General features: G+C 43.5%; 1 protein-coding gene and 1 long non-coding RNA gene across 2 annotated transcripts in view; one reads left to right on the forward strand and one right to left on the reverse strand.

Annotated features, from left to right (window-relative positions):
• Positions 1-17,423, reverse strand: part of LOC139174186 (uncharacterized) — a 31,255-nt gene extending 13,832 nt beyond the window's left edge. The window contains exons 1-2 of the long non-coding RNA XR_011560322.1: positions 16,982-17,423; positions 6,947-7,086 (exon numbers count right to left, since the gene is read on the reverse strand). This is a non-coding gene — a long non-coding RNA (uncharacterized lncRNA). The remainder of the gene's footprint in view (positions 1-6,946; positions 7,087-16,981) is intronic.
• LOC139173994 (IgGFc-binding protein-like) overlaps positions 1-22,943 on the forward strand; it is an 842,349-nt gene that overhangs the window by 764,820 nt on the left and 54,586 nt on the right. The gene's annotated exons all lie outside the window — the stretch shown is intronic.

Below are 22,943 nucleotides of genomic sequence, written 5' to 3' on the forward strand. Positions count from 1 at the left end.
ATTATTATTACTATTATTATTATTATTATTATTATTATTATTATTATTATTATTATTATTATTATTTTGTCAGTATAACACAGCAAACGTGATCACTATGCTGGATTTCGTATTCCATCACCAGTCGGGCGCTTCCCAAGCGCCTAGGACTGCGTGATGTAGCGGCGAATTATGTTTGCCAATCCCAGTAAAGCAGCCTTTTGCAATTGACAGATGGAGATTTTGTCAATTCCGATGGTTTTCAAGTGTCCGCTAAGATCCTTTGGCACTGCATCCAGCGTGCCAAGTACCACTGGGACCACTTTCACTGGCTTATGCCAGAGTCGTTGCAGCTCGATTTTTAGATCTTCATATTTCACTAATTTCTCTAGCTGCTTCTCCTCAATTCTGCTGTCTCCTGGGATTGCGATGTCGATGATCCATACTTTCTTTTTCTCCACAATCACAATGTCTGGTGTGTTATGCTTCAGAATTCGGTCAGTCTGAAGTCGGAAGTCCCACAGTAGTTTTGCTTGCTCATTATCATATTATTATTATTATTATTATTATTATTATTATTATTATTATTAATTAGATTTGTATGCCGCCCCTCTCCGGAGACTCGGAGTGGCTCACAACAGCAAAACACAGTACAAATCTAATGATTAAAAAACAGTTAAACCCCTTAATATAAATCAGTAATACATCCCAGACAAATCATACATAAAACAGAACGGCCCCGGGGAATCAATTTCCACATGCCTGACGGAAGAGATGGGTTTTAAAGAGTTTGCGAAAGGCAAGGAGAGTGGGTGCAATCCTGATCTCCGGGGGGAGTTGATTCCAGAGGGTCGGGGCCACCACAGAGAAGGCTCTTCCTCTGGATCCCGCCAGATGACATTGTTTCGTCGACGGGATCCGGAGAAGGCCAGCTCTGTGGGACCTAATCGGTCACTGGGATTCGTGCAGCAGAAGGCGGTCTCGGAGGTATTCTGGTCTGATGCCATGAAGAGCTTTCTTTTTTTCAATATACAAACATATAATAATAATAATGATTATTATTATTATTATTATTATTATTATTATTATTATTATTATTTATTAGATTTGTATGTCACCCCTCTCCGGAGACTCGGAGAGGCTCACAACAATAATAAACAGTGTACAAATCCAATATTAAAAACAATTTTAAAACCCTTATAATTAAAATAATCATACAACTCAATCAAACCATACATAAACCATAATAGCTGGGGGGGGGGGTATAACAACTTCTCCATGCCTGGCAACATAGGTGGGCTTTCAACAGCTTGCGAAAGGCGATAAGGGTGGGGGCGGTTCTAATCTCCGGGGGGAATTGATTCCAGAGGGCCGGCGCCGCCACAGAGAAGGCTCTTGCCCTGGGGCCCTCCAGATGGCATTGCTTAGTCGACGGGACCTGGAGAAGGCCAACTCTGTGGGACCTGATCGGCCGCTGAGATTCGTGCGGCAGAAGATGGTCCCAAAGGTATTCTGGTATGATGCCATGTAGGGCTTTATAGGTCATGACCAACAATTTGAATTGTAACCGGAAACTGATCGGCAGGCAGTGCAGGACATGGAGTGTTGATGAGACATAAGCATATCTAGGAAAGCCCATAATTGCTCTCCCGGCCGCATTCTGCATGATCTGAAGTTTCCAAACACTCTTCAAAGGTAGCCCCATGTACAGAGTGTTGTAGTAGTTGAACCTTGAGGTGATGAGGGCATGAGGGACTGTGAGCAGAGACTTCCTGTCCAAATAGGGGCGCAACTGATGCACCAGGTGGACCTGTGCAAATGCCCTCCTCGCCACAGCCAAAAGATGGTGCTCTAAGGTTAGCTGTGGATCGATGAGGATGCCCAAATTGCGAACCCTCTCTGAGGGGGTCAATAATTCCCCCCACCCAGGGTAATGGATGGACAGATGGAATTGTCCTTGGGAGGCAAAACCCACAGCCATTCCGTCTTGTCAGGGTTGAGTTTTTCCCTGTTGACATCCATCCAGACCCTAACAGCCTCCAGGCACCGGCTCATCACTTCCACTGCTTTGCTGACTGGACATGGGGTGGAGATGTACAGCTGGGTATCATCAGCGTACTGATGATACCTCACTCCATGACCTTGGATGATCTCACCCAGCAGTTTCATGTAAATGTTGAATAGCAGGGGGGAGAGGACCGACCCCTGAGTCACCCCACAAGGGAGAGACCTAGATGTTGACCTCTGACCCCCCACTAACACCAACTGCAACCGACCGGAGAGGTAGGAGGAGAACCACTGTAGAACAGTGCCTCCCACTCCCTGCCCCTCCAGCCGGCACAGAAGGATACCATGGTCGATGGTATCAAAAGCCACTGAGAGGTCAAGAATATATTATTATCATTGTTACAATCAAAGATCGGTTCATTAATATTACATGCCTTTTTTATTTCTACATCTATCTAATAATTTAATTTAACTTGAATTTATAAGCCGTCCAATTCCTTTCGGACTCTGCCAGCAAAAATGGAACTCCGTTTTCTGTGACAGAAGCACAGCAGGTCCATCCTTCGCTATTTGAACCGGGGTGGCGCAGCAGGTAGAGTGCTGTATTGCAGGCCACTGAAGCTGACTGTAGAACTGTAGGTCAGCGGTTAAAATCTCATCACCGGCTCAAGGTTGACTCAGCCTTCCATCCTTCCGAGGTGGGTAAAATGAGGACCCGGATTGTGGGGGCAATAAGCTGGCTCTGTTAAAAATAAGTGCTATTGCTAACATGTTGTAAGCCGCCCTGAGTCTAAGGAGAAGGGCGGCATAAAAATTGAACGAACGAACGAATGAATGAATGAGTGAGTGAGTGAATGAATAAGTAAATAAGTAAATAAGTAAATAAGTAAATAAGTAAATAAGTAAATAAGTAAATAAGTAAATAAGTAAATAAGTAAATAAGTAAATAAGTAAATAAGTAAATAAGTAAATAAGTAAATAAGTAAATAAGTAAATAAGTAAATAAGTAAATAAGTAAATAAGTAAATAAGTAAATAAGTAAATAAGTAAATAAGTAAATAATAAGTAAATATTTCCAGAACAGATCTAAGCACCCCGTGGGCCAGCTCTGTCCCATGGGGCCTTGAGTTTGACACCTCTGATCTAGAACAACTGTTTCTCAACTTTGGCAAATTTAAGAGGTATGGACTTCAACTCCCAGAATTCCCCAGCCAGTACAGGTGACTGAAAAATTTGCGGCATAAAAATTGAACGAACGAACGAACGAACGAACGAACGAATGAATGAATGAATGAATGAATGAGTGAGTGAGTGAGTGAGTGAGTGAGTAAATAAATAAGTAAATAAGTAAATAAGTAAATAAGTAAATATTTCCAGAACAGATCTAAGCACCCCGTGGGCCAGCTCTGTCCCCTGGGGCCTTGTGTTTGACACCCCTGATCTAGAACAACTGTTTCTCAACTTTGGCAAATTTAAGCGGTATGGACTTCAACTCCCACAATTCCCCAGCCAGTACAGGTGACTGAAGAATTCTGGGAGTTGAAAGCCGTACCTCTTAAAAGTTTCCAGAGTTGAGAAACGCTGCTCTGAACCTCCTGAGTTGTTCACGGTTCATGATCAGGAAAAGACTCCAAAGAAAAAAAATCCCTCCGGATGCCTTCTCCTGCGATTGAACAGAAGCGTAGGAAGAAAATAAGACCGCTGTGAAAAAGCAGGACATTCCCACACACTCTTGAGCCACCTGCTTAGTATGTAAAAAACGCACTCCATCCTCCTTCTTCCAAAGAAATTTTGGAAAGCAATTTGCTTTTCTTCACATGAGAACATTCAGGGGGTGGGGGAAACACGCAAGAGAATGATTCCACCTGGCATGAACGGAAAGCATGCCGAGACATATAAAATAAGTGGCCTTGTCCAAATGAGTGTCACACACCGTTTTTTCTGCTCCCTTTCAGGGATGGCAACAAAGCCGCCCGCACTGAATTAAACTCATCAATCTGAGCTCTTTCCCCCACTTTTAAAAATGTCCTCCGATATGTGAGCAGGAACCGTCCTAACAGTAGGCCAGCTCTGTTGGTTATTTATTACAGGAATTTATTGCAGGTCAGGAAGCATTAGAAAAATCTTGATAGGAGGTGTGTGTTTGTGTGTGTGTGAGAGAGAGAGAGAGAGAGAGAGATTCCACAATATCTTGCCCAATTGGGATTTGTTGCATAGAAACATAGAAGGTTGATGGCAGAAAAAGACCTCATGGTCCATCTAGTCTGCCCATATATTATTTCCTGTATTTTATCTTACAATGGATATATGTTTATCCCAGGCATGTTTAAATTCAGTCACTGTGGATTTACCAACCACGTCTGCTGGAAGTTTGTTCCAAGCATCTACTACTCTTTCAGTAAAATAATATTTTCTCATGTTGCTTTTGATCTTTCCCCCAACTAACTTCAGATTGTGTCCCCTTGTTCTTGTGTTCACTTTCCTATTAAAAACACTTCCCTCCTGAACCTTATTTAACCCTTTAACATATTTAAATGTTTCGATCATGTCCCCCCTTTCCCTTCTGTCCTCCAGACTCTACAGATTGAGTCCATTAAGTCTTTCCTGATACGTTTTATGCTTAAGACCTTCCACCATTCTTGTAGCCCGTCTTTGGACCCGTTCAATTTTGTCAATATCTTTTTGTAGGTGAGGTCTCCAGAACTGAACACAGTACTCCAAATGTGGTCTCACCAGCGCTCTATCTAAGGGGATCACAATCTCCCTCTTCCTGCTTGTTATACCTCTAGCTATGCAGCCAAGCATCCTACTTGCTTTTCCTACTGCCCGACCACACTGCTCACCCATTTGAGACTGTCAGAAATCACTACCCCTAAATGCATTTTGGATGAGATAACCAAGGGTAGAACAAGAAGCAATGGGTGGAAATTAAACAAAGAGAGAAGCAACTTAGAACTAAGGAGAAATTTCTCCTAAAATTGTTTGGAAAATGGTTGTATGCAGCGGTGAGCTATGAGCCAGAATGCTAAATTGCGCTCGCCACGGCGGCTCATAAGTTCTTGCAGGACCAGCACAATTTTGCTACTGCACCTGTGGAGGTAGCAAAATCGCACACGGAGCTGCAGATAAAACCTCGCCGTAACACGGGCGCAATTTTGCTACCTCCACAGGTGCAGCAGCAAAATTGCACTGGTCCCACAAGAATTTATGCAATTTAGCATTATGGCTTGTAGCCCGCCGCTGGTCGTATGTCACTTTTTTCAGTGTTGCTATAACTTGGACCAGTCACTAAACAAGCCTTCTGCCGCACGAATCCCAGCGACCAGTTAGGTCCCACAGAGTGGGTCTTCTCCAGGTCCCGTCAACTAAACAATGTCGCTTGGCGGGACCCAGGGGAAGAGCCTTCTCTGTGGCGGCCCCGGCCCTCTGGAACCAACTCCCCCAGAGATTTGAATTGCCCCCACCCTCCTTGCCTTTCGTAAGCTACTTAAAACCCACCTCTGCCGCCAGGCATGGGGGAATTAAGATCTCTTCTCCCCCTAGGCCGTTACAATGGTATGCATGGTATGTTTGTATGTGTATTTGGTTTTGTATATTAAGGGGTTTTAATCTGCTTTTAGTATTGGATTATTATTGTATACTGTCTATGATTGCTGTTAGCCGCCCCGAGTTTTCGGAGAGGGGTGGCATATAAATCCAATAAAACTTGAAACTTGAAACGTAAGTCGAGGACTACCTGTACAAGTTGAGGCCAGATAATTTTTTGACCCTTTTGTGTTGTGGTGCATTAGTGCCTTCCGTCCCCTGTCCTATTGCTCTCCTATATCTCCTATAACTTTCTTCTATTCCTACATCTCTTCTTCTGTTCTTTCATTGATATGTTCTATTCCTATATCGTCTTTTCTATTCTTTCTTAGATATATTTTACTATGAGTATCTCCTCTATAACCTTCATCATGTATTTTACTATGTGTACAGTGGTCCCCCGATTATCGCGAGGGTTCCGTTCCAGGACCCCTCGCGACAATCGATTCTTCGCAAAGTAGCGGTGCGGAAGTAAAAACACCATCTGCGCATGCGCAGATGGTGTTTTTACTTCCGCCGCAGCAGCGAGGAGCCGAAGATTGGGGTTTCCCCGCCGCCCACGCAAACTCCTCGCTGCTGCCGCGCCCACTGCTTGTCCGCCCGCCGCTTGTCCGCCCGCCGCTTGTCCGCCGCCTGCCTGCCCGCGCGCCCGCCGCTCGCCCGCCCTTCGCCCACTCACGCCGTTCGCTCGCGCCGCTTCCCAGCTGAGTCCTGAAGCCAGAAGGCAAAGGCAAACTTCCGCGTTTGGCTTCGGGACTCAGTTGGGAAGCGGCGCGGGGGATCACTGTATATCTATTTACATATTATAGAGTGATTCCAATTTATTTCTTATAGCTTGGTCTCGTATTCTACTCATCATATATCGTCTTACCTTGTCCCACCATCTCATCAGTTGTCTCAATTCAGTTTCATTATCCAAATTTATCCTTTTACCCATAATTTCAAGTTGACTATGGTCCACCATGTATCTATACCAATTTTGCACTGTCCATTTTGTCGCATCCTTCCAACCCAAAACTATGACCGCCTGAACGCTTTTTATTGCTGCTTGTTTTATTTCTCTAAATTCTCCCATCGCATTGCTTTTAACTAATACTGTTAATACTCACACTTCTCATTTCCATTCCAAACTTATTTTGGCAAAACTAACCCAAAACCATAATGCTGAAAATATATATATTTTTAAAAAAAACCATTATGTTTGCTGCAAAACTTCACCGTTCCTATTGCCATTGCCACAGCTTTGCTCGCTGTTGTTACAATCCTCAGCGCACGCAGAGTGCTCTTTACCCATGCCAGAAACTATGGGAGATGTCAAGCATTTGACAACCTAAATCATTCAATCACAGGAGCACCTTTGATAAATGTTCCTTACCACTTTTTTAGCCGTTTAACATGTGTGCCTCTGTCACTGAAGAAGCTTATCGTTGGTACGTTTCTTTATCCTTGTTTAATTAGACCGGCTTCTCCATCCTCCTTCCTGATATCTTTTCAACTCCTCCATCAACATTCCTCCTAATTAAAAGATTAAAGAAATGGATGAACAAATGACACCGGAAGTTTTTACTATGTCTAGGGGACTTGAACGTATGGATGACCAAACTAGAGGTAGCCCTCAGCTTGCAACAATTTGTCGCAGCCTCCTCGTGGTCACCTGATCAAAATTCAGATGCTTGACCACTGGGTCATATTTATGATGGTTGTGTGCCTTTGGTCATATGATCATTCATTCATCCATTCATTCATTCATTCATTCATTCACTCACGCACTCACTCATTCACCCACCCATCCACCTACCCACCATCCTACCTACCTACCTATCTATCTATCTATCTATCTATCTATCTATCTATCTATCTGTTCTGTCTGGGTTCCCCCAGACATCAACACCAACTAAAAAGAGTATCCAGACATGCTGGTAAAAAGCAAAGTCATTTTATATCTTTGAAAACAAACACAGATAACAAAAACTGTTCTTACAAACTGGAATGCTATGAAGCTTCACAGAAGAGTCACGACGGCCAGACAATACAACAGGCTTCTTGCTGGCACACACACCACTGTAGATAATAAAACCCACGCCTCCCCCAAGTTTTCAGCCTTCGAGGCCACAAGCCAGAATCAGAGACGCCAAGGATCGAAGCAAGGTCACAGGACTCCCAAAAGATAACTCTCCACAATATAGGAAGGGCGGGCCTGCCTTTTCAACCTTTCTGAGGAGAACCACACCCAAACCCAGCTGTTGCCTATTAGGGATGGAAATACCTGGCTAATTGTCCCCTTCGTTGTGCTGCCCTTCTCTGCCTCATATCTATGATGGCTTGTGCGTTCTCATCTAATGACTCCAGGCTACTCGCTGGGGAGAGCTCCCCCCCCGGGGGTCTCAGGCTGTTCTCCCTCCTCCTTGTCCTGACATTCCTCTTCCCCGTCTGCCTGGTCCTCCTCCTCCTCCTGTTCCTCGTCCTCCCCCTCTGAGCATGGAGCCGGCAGAGTTCCAGCCGTTCCCTGAGGAGCCTCAGACTGAATCACAACACTATCTATCTATCTATTCATCAGATTTCTGTGCCGCCCTTCTCCTGGGACTCCAGGCAGCTCACAGTAAATTGTTGTGGTTGGCTCTGGCCCAGCTCCTGCCGCAAGGAATGTGCAGGTGGATGTGGGGGAGATGGAGTCTGCCGATGAAGCCTCCTCTGACCAAGGAAGCATGAGTGACAGGGAAGAGGGGAGTTTGGCAGACAGCCCAGGAGGATATCAATCATCTGTGTCATCCTTGGATTCTGAACAAGAATTAATGACACATCCACGCATGCATAGAGTGATGCATAGGAGACAACAATTGAAGGATTATTACAAGAGAAAATGAGGTCATCTGTGGTTGGGTGGGGCTTCAGTAATTAGGGCTGCTGCTATAAATAGCGGCGTGTGGGTTTGGCCGTTGTGAAAGAGTATCTGATCGCAGTTCTTCAGGAATCGTGTGTTGCTGTTTTCTGGACTTTGTTGATTTTTCATGCCTTTGAAACCAAAGCAGAGCAACGTGTGTGGGTGTGGGTGTCTCACTTCGTTGGAAGAAGAAGGGGTGTGAAGTTTCTTCACAGCTGCTAGCTAAGTACTTAATGACTGCTTAAGGGAAACTGTACAAACTACCCGGTTGTTTTGGGATGAGTGCTCTTTGCAATACAAAAAGAGTGCTTAGTTTATTTTGAATTTTGTGATGAAGAACATTGTTTTGAATTTTCAAACATGTTTGTGTCTGAAATTTGTACCCTTGAATTTTTGGGAGGCTCCTACCAGAGAGCCCCGCAGAACAGTAAATAATGTACAAAACATGAAGAAATCTAATATTAAAATAACCCTAAAAATATCTCTACTAAAACACATAGAAATCTAAATTCTAAAACCCCTATATATTTAAAAACCAATAATTCACATTCATCCTATCATTCTCCAGCCATAGACTGGGATAGATGCCAACATTTCAATGACCCTAGGTCTGTCGGCAGAGATGTGTTTTCAAGGCCTTACGAATCTCTGAGAGGGAGCTGATTCCAAAGGGCCGGGGCCACCACAAAGAAGGCTCTTCCCTAGGCCCTTCCAGACAGCATTGCCTGGCTGACAGGACCTGGAGAAGGCCAACTTTGTGGGACCTAACCGGCCCGCTGTGGTGCATAAAGCAGGAGATAGTTTTCTGCTGGCAGAAGATTCTGACCAGCAGAATCAATGCGGAGGTCAGATTCACTCAACAACCGTAGCAAGAAAGGTCGTATAATGGGACAAAATTCAGACACCTGGCCACTGGCTCATATTTATGACGGTTGTAGTGCCTCAAGACCATGTGATCTTCTTTTGCGACCGTATTGACTAGCAAAGTCAATGGGGAAACCAAATTCACTTAACAACCATAGCAAGGAAGGATTATGGACTTGGGCGTCCTCCTCGATCCACAGCTCACATTAGAGAAACATCTTTCGGCTGTGGCGAGGGGGGCGTTTGCCCAGGTTCGCCTGGTGCACCAGTTGCGGCCCTATCTGGATTGGGAGTCACTGCTCACAGTCACTCATGCCCTCATCACCTTGAGGCTCGACTACTGTAACGCTCTCTACATGGGGCTACCTTTGAAGAGTGTTCGGAAACTTCAGATCATGGAGGATGCAGCTGCAAGAGAAATCATGGGCTTCCCTAAATATGCTCATGTTACACCAACACTCCGCAGTCTGCATTTGTTGCCGATCAGTTTCCGGTCACAATTCAAAGTGTTGGTTATGACCTATAAAGCCCTTCATGGCACCAGACCAGATTATCTCCAGGACCGCCTTCCGCCGCACGAATCCCAGCGACCAGTTAGGTCCCACAGAGTTGGCCTTCTCCTGGTCCCATCAACTAAACAATGTCGTTTGGCGGGACCCAGGGGAAGAGCCTTCTCTGTGGCGGCCCCGGCCCTCTGCAACCAACTCCCCCCAGAGATTAGAATAGCCCCCACCCTCCTTGCCTTTCGTAAGCTCCTTAAAACCCACCTCTGCCATCAGGCATGGGGGAACTGAGATATTCTTTCCCACTAGGCTTCTACAATTTATGTATGGTATGTTTGTATGTATGATTGGTTTTTAAAATAAGGGTTTTTAGCTGCTTTAGTATTGGATTGTCACATGTTGCTTTTACCACTTTTGTTAGCCGCCCGAAGTCTACAGAGAGGGGCGGCATACAAATCCAATAAATAAATAAATAAGGTAGGATCATAAAATGGGGCCGAATTCTCTGAACCAAGGTTCTGCTTAGCAACGGAAATTTGGAGTGGGGGGCTCCACTGTGGTCATAAATGGAGGACTACCCCTAGTCACAACTACGGATCCTTTAGCTGTGCTGTGTTTGAGCAGCCAGTCTGTTCCACCTGCCTGCAAGAAGCACAATAGCATCTTTTGCAATGGAAAAAATCTCCCATCCCAGGAGATGCGCAAGTTATTATTGTCTGGGAAATTGAGCTTTAATTAGCAATTCGTTAACATGCTGTTTATTTTTCCATTGCTCGGGCTTCTTTCTTCCTTCTACAGCTGCCGGCCGGCCCAGAACTTCAACTTCATTCATGGCACTAAGATTATATCCCACCGGAGATAATTAAGGCCTTGGCTTTACCTGCTTCCTTCCATGAGCTCACCCTACAATTCCACTGAGCTTTCGACAAAGCCGGCAGGTGAAGGTGGGCAGGGGCAACTTAACACCTGCACTCCTTCGAAGTCACAGAGAACCCATTTGTTCACCGGTTTGTTGACTCGTTCTGTACATCATCGGTGATCCGGTGATTACCCTGCACCCTGCCCAGTGTTCAGTTCTTGTCCAATGGTTTGTTTTCATGCAAGGCAAATTATCACTAAGCTCACTGCACTCCAGATGACCACTTTCTATAATATGTAGCTGTTGTGTTGTGAAAAGTAAATGTTGATGTTCACACCGAAATGTGAAGAATGTGACAGAAACAAACTAGGAGTTTAGGATAGAATAGATCTCCTCTCCTGCCCTTCCTTTCTTTCCTTCCTTCCTTCCTTCTTTCTCTCCTTTCTTTCTTCCTCCCTTCCTTCCTTCACTCATTCATTCATTCCTCATTCCTTCTCTTTATCCCTTCCTTTATTTTCCTTCCTTCCTTCTTTCCTTCTTTCCTTCCTTCCTTCCCTCTTTCCTTCCTTCCTTCCTCCCTTCCTTCATTCACTCATTCATTCATTCCTCCCTTCCCTTTATCCCCTCCTTTCTTTTCCTTCCTTCCTTCCTTCTTTCCTTCCTTCCTTCTTTCCTTCCTTTCTTCCTCCCTTCCTTCATTCACTCATTCATTCATTCCTCCCTTCCCTTTATCCCTTCCTTTCTTTTCCTTCCTTCCTTCTTTCCTTCCTTCCTTCCTTCCTTCATTCACATTCCTTCCTTCCTCCCTTCCCTTTATCCCTTCCTTTCTTTATTCCTTCCTTCCCTCCCTTCCCCTTTCTTCCTTCCTCCCTCCTTCTCTCCCTCCCTCCCTTCCTTCCATTCTTCTCTCCCTTCTTTCCTCCCTCCCTCCTTCCCTTCCCCTTTCCTTCCTCCATTCCTTCATTCCTCCCTCCCTCTTTCTCTGCCTCTCCCCCTCCCTGCCTTCCCTTCATTCTTCCTTTCCTTCTTCCCTTCCTCCCTCCCCTCCCTGCCACTCTCCCTCCCCTTTCCCTCTCTCCATTCCTTCTTTTGTCTTTAGTACTTAGCCAAAAATGCAATCACCAGTTTGCAATAATCTTCAATAATCAAGCATATGCCGTCAACAATTTAACATTGCAGAGTAAAAATCTCGAATAAAAGCATGAAAAACAGATGGCGCAACCATAACCAATTAACAGTAATAAATGACGATGATGAAGATGATGATTCCACCCAGTAAATTTGGACAATCGCTCGGATGACATTCCAGAATATAATTGGATGTTCTCTACAGTTTTCTCCGGCGAACATGCTGTGTTCTTGCCGGCTGACACGTCCGTTTCATGAGTTACCAGGCCAAAGACCTACTTCTCCGAAAGGAAGAGCGTGTAGACCCGTCAGCTTACAAAACCCATGATTGACATTGTCATTATTTGCTTGTGCCTCTTCCAACATCATTTAAAAAGCGAAAGCTGTGCATATTAATTTGGCAATGTGTGAATCTCCCTATTCACGCTGTCACTTTGCAGGCTTTCCCCTGCTAAATATATGCACGGTGTATAATTACCCTCTTACACTGGTTTTACCATACCGCTGCTTCTACTCCATGACTGACATTCACCTGCTTTTGAATTGGCCTAAAAAAAAAAAAGAGGCCTTTTAAAAAAAAATTGAGGCTGTTGGCTGGGGGCAGCGGATGGGACAGGCTCCGCTCCAGTGGAAGTGCAGCGTTTGTCGCTCTCCGTTCAAGGGGGCATCTTTTAAATAAGTGTACGGAGAGTTCCAGCTTCAAAGATTTGGCAAAGGAGAGAAAGATGCCTTAGGATCTGTCTCTCTCTCTCTCTATCACGACACGCAACACTGCAATCAGCACAAACGCTACAGCCCCTCTTCTTCTTTTCAGTTTTCAACCATGCATTCTGACGCATTGAGTTTTTATAAGCCCCCAAATGTTCAGTCTCTGTGGGTTTTTTTTCTTTTTTAAAATTAAGGTAATTGCCTTTTGGAATTATTATCTTGAGTTTTCTCAAGGTCAACGAGGCTAACTGGATTAGGGGCCCCTCAAACCTGGCAACTTCATGGCACCGGACCAGATTATCTCAGGGACCGCCTTCTGCAGCACGAATCCCAGCGACCAGTTAGGTCCCACAGAGTGGATCTTCTCCGGGTCCCGTCAACTAAACAATGTCGCTTGGCGGGACCCAGGGGAAGAGCCTTCTCTGTGGCAGCCCCGGCCCTCTGGAACCAACTTCCCCCAGAGATTAGAGTTGCCCCCACCCTCCTTGCCTTTCGTAAGTGACTTAAGACCCATCTCTGCGGTCAGGCATGGGGGAAATGAGATCCTCTTCCCCCCCCAGGCCTTTACAATTCTATGCATGGTATGTATGTATGTCTGGTTTTTATATTAATGGGTTTTTAATCGTTTTTAGTATTAGATTGCTATTGTACACTGTTTTATTATTGCTGTTAGCCGCTCCGAGTCTCCGGAGAGGGGCGGCATACAAATCCAATCAATCAATCAATAAATAAATAAATAAATAAATAAACTTCATATGCTGCAACATCCTACTGTTCAATGACTACTTCAGCTTCAACCGCAACAACACAAGAGCACGCAACAGATTCAAACTTAATATTAACCGCTCCAAACTTGACTGTAAAAAATATGACTTTAACAATCGAGTTGTCGAAGCGTGGAACTCCTTACCGGACTCAATAGTGTCAACCCCTAACCCCCAACATTTCTCCCTTGGAGTATCCACAATTGACCTCTCCAGGTTCCTAAGAGGTCAGTAAGGGGCATACATAAGTGCACTAGTGTGCCTTTCGTCCCCTGTTCAATTGTCTTTCCTTTATCTCATATATCATATATATTTTCTTCCTTTCATATATCTTCTCCTCTATTTTTACATATTATCTTTATATATATTACTTCATGTCTATTCTCTTCCATATGTATTGTGTATTGGACAAATGAATAAATAAATAAAAAATAAATAAACTTTGAGAAATGCTTTGTCTTACACAATGGCAAAAAGAATCAGAACACAAAATACAACAACAACAACAACAACAACAATAATAATAATAATAATAATAATAATTTATTAGACTTGTATGCCGCCCCTCTTCGAAGACTCGGGGCAGCTCACAACCACAATGGAACAATGCAGATACAAATCTAATAATTAAAAACTGTAACTAAAACCCATTACCTTAAAAACAATCAATACCACACAATTATAACTACACATAACTTGGTGGAAATAAACTTGTAGATGACTCTCACTCTGTCAAAGACCTCGGAGTACTCATATCCAATGACCTAAATGCGAGAGTCCACTATAACAACATTGCCAAAAAAGCATTAAGAGTTGTTAATCTAATCTTAGGTAGCTTCTTCTCCAGAAACCTTGAATTGCTAACCAGAGCTTACAAAACTATTGTCAGACCGATTCTAGAATACAGCTCACCTGTATGGAACCCGTATTGCATATCAGACATAAATACAATCGAGAGCATCCAGAAATATTTCACAAGAAGAGTCCTTCCCTCCTGCTCTCGCAACAAAACACCTTACTCCACCAGACTTGAAATTCTGCAATTAGACAATTTACAACTACATCCCCTCTGATCTAATCTAACAGTAGTTCATAAAATCATGTATCAAAATGTCCTTCCTGTTAGTGACTACTTCACCTTCAACCACAACAACACACGACCACATAATAGATTCAAACTTAACGTAAACTAGATTGCAGGAAATATAATTTCAGCAATAGAGTGGTCAATGCCTCGAACGTATTATCTGATTCTGTGGTTTCTTCCTCAAACCCCAAAATCTTTAACCTCAAATTGTCTACAATTGACCTCTCCCCTTTTCTAAGAGGTTTGTAAGGGGTGTGCGTAAGCGCACCATTGTGCCTACCCTCCCTATCCTACTGTCTTTTTTGTCATTATTTACTACTTACGTTATGCTTATACAAACTACAATCCTATACTTGTTCGACAAAATAAACAAACTTTTTTAGTAATTTTTAATTGATTTTAAAATATAAAACACACACACAACATACAACAAGTGCTCAGTGATTTGTGCCCACCACCAGACAACATTCACACCCCTCCACCAAAATAGAAACATAGAAACATAGAAGTCTGACGGCAGAAAAAGACCTCATGATCCATCTAGTCTGCCCTTGTACTATTTTCTGTATTTTATCTTAGGATGGATATATGTTTATCCCAGGCATGTTTAAATTCAGTTACTGTGGATTTATCTACCACGTCTGCTGGAAGTTTGTTCCAAGGATCTACTACTCTTTCAGTAAAATAATATTTTCTCATGTTGCTTTTGATCTTTCCCCCAACTAACTTCAGATTGTGACCCCTTGTTCTTGTGTTCACTTTCCTATTAAAAACACTTCCCTCCTGGACCCTTTAATATATTTAAATGTTTCGATTATGTCCCCCCTTTTCCTTCTGTCCTCCAGACTATACAGATTGAGTCCATTAAGTCTTTCCTGATACATTTTATGCTTAAGACCTTCCACCATTCTTGTAGCCCGTCTTTGGACCCGTTCAATTTTGTCAATATCTTTTTGTAGGTGAGGGCATATTTTATATATACCATTTTAACTCAATGGGGGCATATTTTATATATACCATTTTAACTCAAATGGGGGCATATTTTATATATACCATTTTAACTCAAGAGCAATTGAATAAATTCCAATTTATTCCTTGTAGCTTGGTCTTGAATTCTACTAACCATATGTCCTCTTATCTGGTCCCATCGTCACATCAGTTCTCGCAAATCAGTTTCATTAGCCGAATTCATCCTCTTGCCCATAATCTCAAATTGAATATGATCCACCATGTACCTGCACCAATTTTGTATTGTCCATTTTGTCGCATCCTTCCAACCCAAGACTATTACCGCCTGAGTGCTTTCTGTCGCTGCTTGTTTTATTTCTCTAAATTCTCCCATCTCGTTGCTTTTAACTAATACTGTAATTTCCTTTGTAATTGTCCATCATATATTTAACATTTATTTATTTATTTATTTATTTATTTGTTTGTTTGTTTGTTTGTTGTTTGTTTGTTTGTTTATTTATTTATTTTGTCCAATACACAATGAGGGTTTTAGTGGGTATATATCTATATACACATAGTAAAATACATGACGAAGGTTATAGAGGAGATACTCATAGTAAAATATATCTAAGAAATAATAGAAAAGAAGATATAGTAATAGAACATATCAATGAAAGAATAGAAGAAGAGATATAGGAATAGCGATCAATTAGGTCCCACAGCGTGGGCCTTCTCCGGGTCCCGTCAACTAAACAAGGCTCAACTACTGTAATGCTCTCTACATGGGGCTACCTTTGAAGAGTGTTTGGAAACTTCAGATCGTGGAGAATGCAGCTGCGAGAGCAATCATGGGCTTCCCTAAATATGCCCATGTTACACCAACACTCCGCAGTCTGCATTGGTTGCCGATCAGTTTCCGGTCACAATTCAAAGTGTTGGTTATGACCTATAAAGCCCTTCATGGCACCGGACCAGATTATCTCCAGGACCGCCTTCTGCCGCACAAATCCCAGCGACCAGTTAGGTCCCACAGAGTGGGCCTTCTCCAGGTCCCGTCAACTAAACAATGTCATTTGGCGGGACCCAGGGGAAGAGCCTTCTCTGTGGCGGCCCCGGCCCTCTGGAACCAACTCCCCCCAGAGATTAGAATAGCCCCCACCCTTCTTGCCTTTTGTAAGCTTCTTAAAACCCACCTCTGTCGTCAGGCATGGGGGAACTGAGATATTCTTTCCCCCTAGGCTTCTACAATTTATGTATGGTACGTTTGTATGTATGATTGGTTTTAAAATAAGGGGTTTTAGCTGCTTTAGTATTGGATTGTCGCATGTTGTTTTTACCACTGTTGTTTGCCACCCCGAGTCTACGGAGAGGGGCGGAATACAAATCCAATAAATAAATAAATAAATAAATAGAAGAAAGGTATAGGAGATATAGGAGAGCAATAGGACAGGGGACAGAAGGCACTCTGGTGCACTCCTACAAACAAACCAACTTTAAGACTTGTGGACTTCAACTCCTGGAATTCTCCAGCCAGCTATACTCCCTCGGATCAAAACTGAAGGAAAGCAGAGGGAGAATTCTACCATTGTAAACATTTCAACACATTTTGAAGATGGGATGGTGAGCTGGGTTTGGGTGGGATTATCAAACTTCAAACAACTGACTTACCGGAATGAGCCTGTTGCATGGGCTTGTGAGAAGTGAGAGGCGAGTGATAAAGGTCACAGAGGGTGGGTTGGAATTTCCAGGCTCAAAGCAAAGCAAAGCAAACAAGATTAGCTTAACTCAGAAACGGGGGTCCAGATCTCTGAAATGTTTGGACAGCTCTCCTTGCAAAACCAGCTGGGCAACTGTTTTCTTTTAACAGTTAAACATAACCGGGGTGTCAGCTTTGATGCCGTTGTGAACACTGGCCAGGAGATGAGACATAGATCTGAATTAAATCTCAGTTAAGGTCCATTGAGGAGAACCTAGGAACTGCTCGGCCTGTTGAGGTATGGATCGGCGACCCACACACAATATCATCAGGGATATTGATACCGAACCCCAAATTACTGTTGCTAAGCAAGACGGTCGTTCTGTGGAATTTGTGCACCCAGTTTGCACCCAGTTTGCTTCCTCCCACACATGAAAAAAATCCCCCCTAAAAAAGCTGGAAACAAGATGGTGAATTGGAGAGTTCTGGGAGTTGCTGGAGAATTCTGGGAGTTGAAGTCCACAAGTCTTAAAGCTGCCAAATTTGAAGACCTCTGCTCCAGGGCCTCCCAGCAACCAATTAGGTCCCATAGAGTTGGCCTTCTCCAGGTTCCGTCGACTAAACAATGTCGTCTGGCGGGTCCCAGGAGAAGAGCCTTCTCTGTGGCGGCCCCTACTCTCTGGAACCAGCTCCCCCCAGAGATTAGAACTGCCCCCACCCTCCTTGCCTTCCGTAAACTCCTTAAAACTCACCTCTGCCGTCAGGCATGGGGAATTGAGGTATTCCCCCCTCCTCTGGGCATATACAATTTATGTAAGGTATGTCTGTGTGAATGTCTGGTTTAATAATGGGTTTTTTTAATTTTAAAAAAAATTATTAGATTTGTTGCGAATTGGTATTGTATGTTGTGAGCCACCCCGAGTCTACGGAGAGGGGTGGCATACAAATCTAATAAATAAATGAATGAATGAATGAATGAATGAATGAATGAATGAATCTATCTATCTATCTATCTATCTATCTATCTATCTTCCTCCCCACCTCTCCTTTTTTGATTCTTAAGGTGTGACTCCAAAAGAGTTATGCATGCATTTTTAAAAAAAAAAATTAAAATGCACCAGGGTTTTTTTTTTTAAAAGAAACAGAGTGATGAAACAGTGTGTGTAATGATGGCTAGAGCAGCTTCAAATCCAATTTAGGAAGATCATTGGTACATGTGCCAAGGCTCAGCGTGGCTTAAAGCCTCAGAATAATTTTTATGAAGGCTCAGCCCAGACTGCGGCATTATTTTTCTGCTGTGGCTGTTGAGCATCAGATTGAACATAGAAAGAGTTCGGTTTGTATCTCCACACAGCCCAGAAGCTCTCTGGTCTATGTTAGGCCAACCACTAGCAGTCTATCAGCACGTTATTGTGAGAATACAAAGAAAAGGTTGTGGCCACACCCACCCAGTAGCCTAACCATGCTTAGCTTCATTTATTTTAATCTTGCTTAAGGTGCTTTTCAGTGCTTTGAAGCTTAGTGGGTAAGAAAAAATTATTTTTATTTATTTATTTATTTTTATTTTATTTATTTATTTATTTTGTCCAATACATAGTACACATTGAAGAGAAAGATATGTAATAATATAAGTAAAGAAAAGAATAGAAGAAAAGATAAAAGTATAGGTGAACATATTTGAAAGGAAGAAAAGATAAATGAGATAAGGAGAGACAATTGGACAGGGGACGGAAGGCACACTGGTGCACTTATGTGCGCCCCTTACTGACCTCTAAGGAACCTGGAGAGGTCAATCGTGGATAGTCTAAGGGAAAAATGTTGGGGGTGAGGGGTTGACACTACTGAGTCAGGTAATGAGTTCCAAGCTTCGACAACTCAGTTGCTGAAGTCATATTTTTTACAGTCAAGTTTGGAGCAGTTAATATTAAGTTTGAATCTGTTGCGTGCTCTTGTGTTGTTGCGATTGAAGCTGAAATAGTCATTGACAGGTAGAACGTTGCAGCATATGATTTTGTGGGCAATACTTAGATCGTGTTTTAGGCGACGTAGTTCTAAGCTTTCTAGACCTAGGATTGATAGTCTGCTTTCGTAGGTTATTCAGTTTCGAGTGGAGGAGTGAAGGGCTCTTCTGGTGAAGTATCTTTGGACATTTTCAAGGGTGTTGATGTCCAAGATGTGGTATGGGTTCCAGACAGATGAACTGTATTTAAGGATGGGTCTGGCAAAAGTTTTGTAGGCTCTGGTGAGTAGTGTGAGATTGCCAGAGCAGAAGCTGCGTAGGATCAGGTTAACAACTCTAGAAGCCTTTTTGGCGATATTGTTGCAGTGGGCTTTGGCACTTACATCATTTGATATTAGTATTCCAAGGTCTTTTACTGAATGGGGGTTGGCTGTGAGATTTTGTTTATTCCGTTTATATATGAGGTTCGGAATCATCCCGTTTGGTTAAGAATTGTTCAATATGTTGTGTGAATCTCTCAAATTTGTAAATGTGCTAGTCAGAATTTTTTTAATTTAACATTTTTATTATTTTTTAAACAATAACAAACAATACAATCAGTACAAACAATACAAATACACAAAAGACATCAACAAATCACTCAAACAACTGTTCACTTGCATTTTTGTAGCATCAGCACAACCACTTCAACGCGTTGTTATCCAACTATCTTGTCACTAGTTTATTTTATGTATTTATGTGCTAGTCAGATTAATTACATACCAGTAGTCCTCAATTTGGTTCCTCAATGACCATCTGAAGTTAGGGCAATAGCAATAGCTTCTAGACTTATATACCACAATTCTTTACAGCCCTCTCTATGCAGTTTATAGAGTCAACATATTGGCCCCAGCAATCTGGGTCCTCATTTTACCCCCATCTTGCAAGGATGGAAAACTGAATCAGGATCAAATTACTGGCAATGAACAGAATCAGTACTGCATTCTAATAGGAAGGAAGGTGTTCTGTCGGGCTCTCTGATAGAATCCTCCCAAAAATTCACAGGTACAAATTTCACACACACACACACACATGTTTGAAAATTCAAAACAATGTTCTTTATAATGAAAATTCACTTAAACTAAGCCCTCTTTTTGTATACCAAAGAGCACTGGTCTCCCAACAAACTGGTAATTTGTACAAGTCCCTTATCAGATCTGAGTTACTTAGCTTGCAGCTGTGAGGCAATTCACAGTCCTCCTTCTTTCACAAAGTGAAACACACTTTGCCCTGGTTTAGTTTCAAAGCGGGGAGAAATCAGCACACAAAAGGTCAAAGTCGGCAAGGCAGGCACGAAACACGACAATCAAATAATCCTCCATAATGGTGGCCTCATTTTCTTTGATAATAATCTCTCAGTTGTTACTGCCTATGCATCGCTCTCCTCATGCGTGGCTGCATCATTAACTCTTGTTCTGAATCCAAGGAGGAGCTACATAATTTATCTCCTTCTGAGCTGTATGCCACACTCTCCTCCTCCCTGTCACTCATGTCTTCTTGGTCAGAGGAGCCTTCATCATCAGATTCCACCAAGAGCAAAACAGGCCTGCAGCATGTGGCTGTCTCCCCCACATCCACAGTCCTTGGGGCAGGAGCTGGGCCAAAGCTAACCACAACAGAAGGAAGGAAGGAAGGAAGGAAGGAAGGAAGGAAGGAAGGAAGGAATAGCACTTAGACTTATATTCTGCTTTACAGTGCTTTTGCAGCCCTCTCTAAGAGGTTTACAAAATCACCATATCGCCCCCAACAATTTGGGTCCCCATTTATCACCTTGGAAGGATAGAAGGCTGAATCAACCTTGACCCTGGTGAGATTACTCTAACCACTGAGCCACCACAGTTCGCAAATTTTCTGGGCAGACCCACAAAAACTATTTAATACCTGTTTTTGAAGTTACGATGGCCGCAAATCTTATGGTCACATTTTCGATGTTTGGATGTTTGACAATCATCTCAGCTTTACCGTCGTTTGCAGCACTGCGGTGAGGTGACCACAATTTAAACAATTTTTGCCACTTTCCAGTGTTTACTTCTGGTTTCCAGCCGTCAAAAAAAGACGACTACTGGGGAATATTGAATTGCTTAACTGTTGTGGTGTTTGCTTAATGACCACCCCAAATGATGTGGAAAAATCACGTTTGTGATGTGTGGTTTTCAGACCACAGAAAATCATTATCTGAAGCTCCTTCAAGAGCAAAAGCATCTTGGGTGGGATGAGAGGTAGGTTCCTACCGGATCTAACTGGTTATTTAGAACTGTTAGTAAACCAGTGGTGATGTCATAGAGCCGCTTCTGTCAGTTTTTGGCTTCTGCGCATGTGCAGAAGCTGATTTTGCTTAGGTTTTGGCACCGCCATCTCGTTTTTGGCTTCTGCACATGCGCAGAAGCTGATTTTGCTTAGTTTTTGACCCTGCCATCTTGTTTTTGGCTTCTGCGCATGCGCACCAGCTGATTTTGCTTAGTTTTTGACACCGCCATCTTGTTTTTGGCTTCTGCGCATGCGCAGAAGGTAATTTTGCTTAGTTTTTGGCACCGCCATCTCGTTTTTGGCTTCTGTGCATGCGCAGAAGCTAATTTTGCTTAGTTTTTGGCACCGCCATCTCATTTTTGGCTTCTGCGCATGCGCAGAAGCTAATTTTGCTTAGTTTTTGGCACCGCCATCTCGTTTTTGGCTTCTGCGCATGCGCAGAAGCTAATTTTGCTTAGTTTTTGGCACTGCACATCCGTGCCCACGTGAAGCAGCCATGCAGCGCACGATGCATGTGCGACCACACAGCGCGGGAAGAAGCGAATCGGTGGCAAGGTTAGTTGAACCCACCCCTGGGTAGGATGCAGGGGTCCTGTCCACAGAAAGAGAAACCACCTTAAGGTAAATAGCATAGAGAAGTTCCTGGAGAGCATTGCCAGCCTTGCCATTCCCCAAGGCTCATGCACCTTGGAGAATAGAAGCCTTCTTGACTGGCAACATAATAGTAGGGCTATAGGCAAGGCCTGGACCGCTACTTCAGGCACAGCTACCAAGTGCAGCTGTTCAGGCAGCCCAGATGTGGGGGGAATGAGAATTCTTTTTTTGCTTGGGTGGCTTGACACGCCAATAGAATCAAGTTAGACATTTTCCTTAATTTGCAACGTGCCAAGCCCAAAAGATTTGCCATCACTGAACTACTGTACTTTAAAATATATTTATTGCAGGATCAAATCCAACCCAACCCAATTTATTTATACAGTAATACCTCATCTTACGAACCTAATTGGTTTCCGGGGGAGGTTCGTAAGACGAAAAGTTCGTAAGACGAAACATTGTTTCCCATAGGAAACAATGTAAAATCAATTAATCCGTGCAACGGGAAAAAAACGCAAAAAAACGCCGCCGCCCGGCTGTCACCTTTTGAAACAGCTGGGGGGCTTCCCAGCAGCCTCCTGAACCCAAATGCCAAACCCGAACTTCCGGGTTCGGCGTTCAGGAGGCCACCGAGAAGCCCCCTGGCTGTCTTGAATGGTGACAGCTGGGCGGCGGGGCTTCTCAGCGGCCTCCCGAACCCGAACTTTTGCTGAACGTCTGGGTTCGGCGTTCGGGAGGCTGCCAAGAAGCCCCGCCGCCCGGCTGTCACCTTTTGAAACAGCCGGGGGGCTTCTCGGTGGCCTCCCGAACACTGAACCCAGAAGTTTGGGTTTGGCATTCGGGTTCAGGAGGACGCTAAGAAGCCCCCCGGCTGTTTCAAAAAGCGACAGTCAGGCGGCGGGGCTTCTCGGCAGTGGCGGCGGCGGGTTCGTAAGAAGGAAAAAGTTCGTAAGAAGAGGCAAAAAATTTCTGAACCCCGGGTTCGTATCTCGGGTTGTTCGTAAAACGAGGGGTTCGTATCATGAGGTACCACTGTATATGTATTTATTATTTATTTATTTAGCTTATGGTTTTGAAAATAGAAGTCGCTGCAT

The sequence above is a fragment of the Erythrolamprus reginae genome, chromosome 11 (genome assembly GCF_031021105.1).
Source record: "Erythrolamprus reginae isolate rEryReg1 chromosome 11, rEryReg1.hap1, whole genome shotgun sequence".
NCBI classification, from domain to species: domain Eukaryota; kingdom Metazoa; phylum Chordata; class Lepidosauria; order Squamata; family Dipsadidae; genus Erythrolamprus; species Erythrolamprus reginae.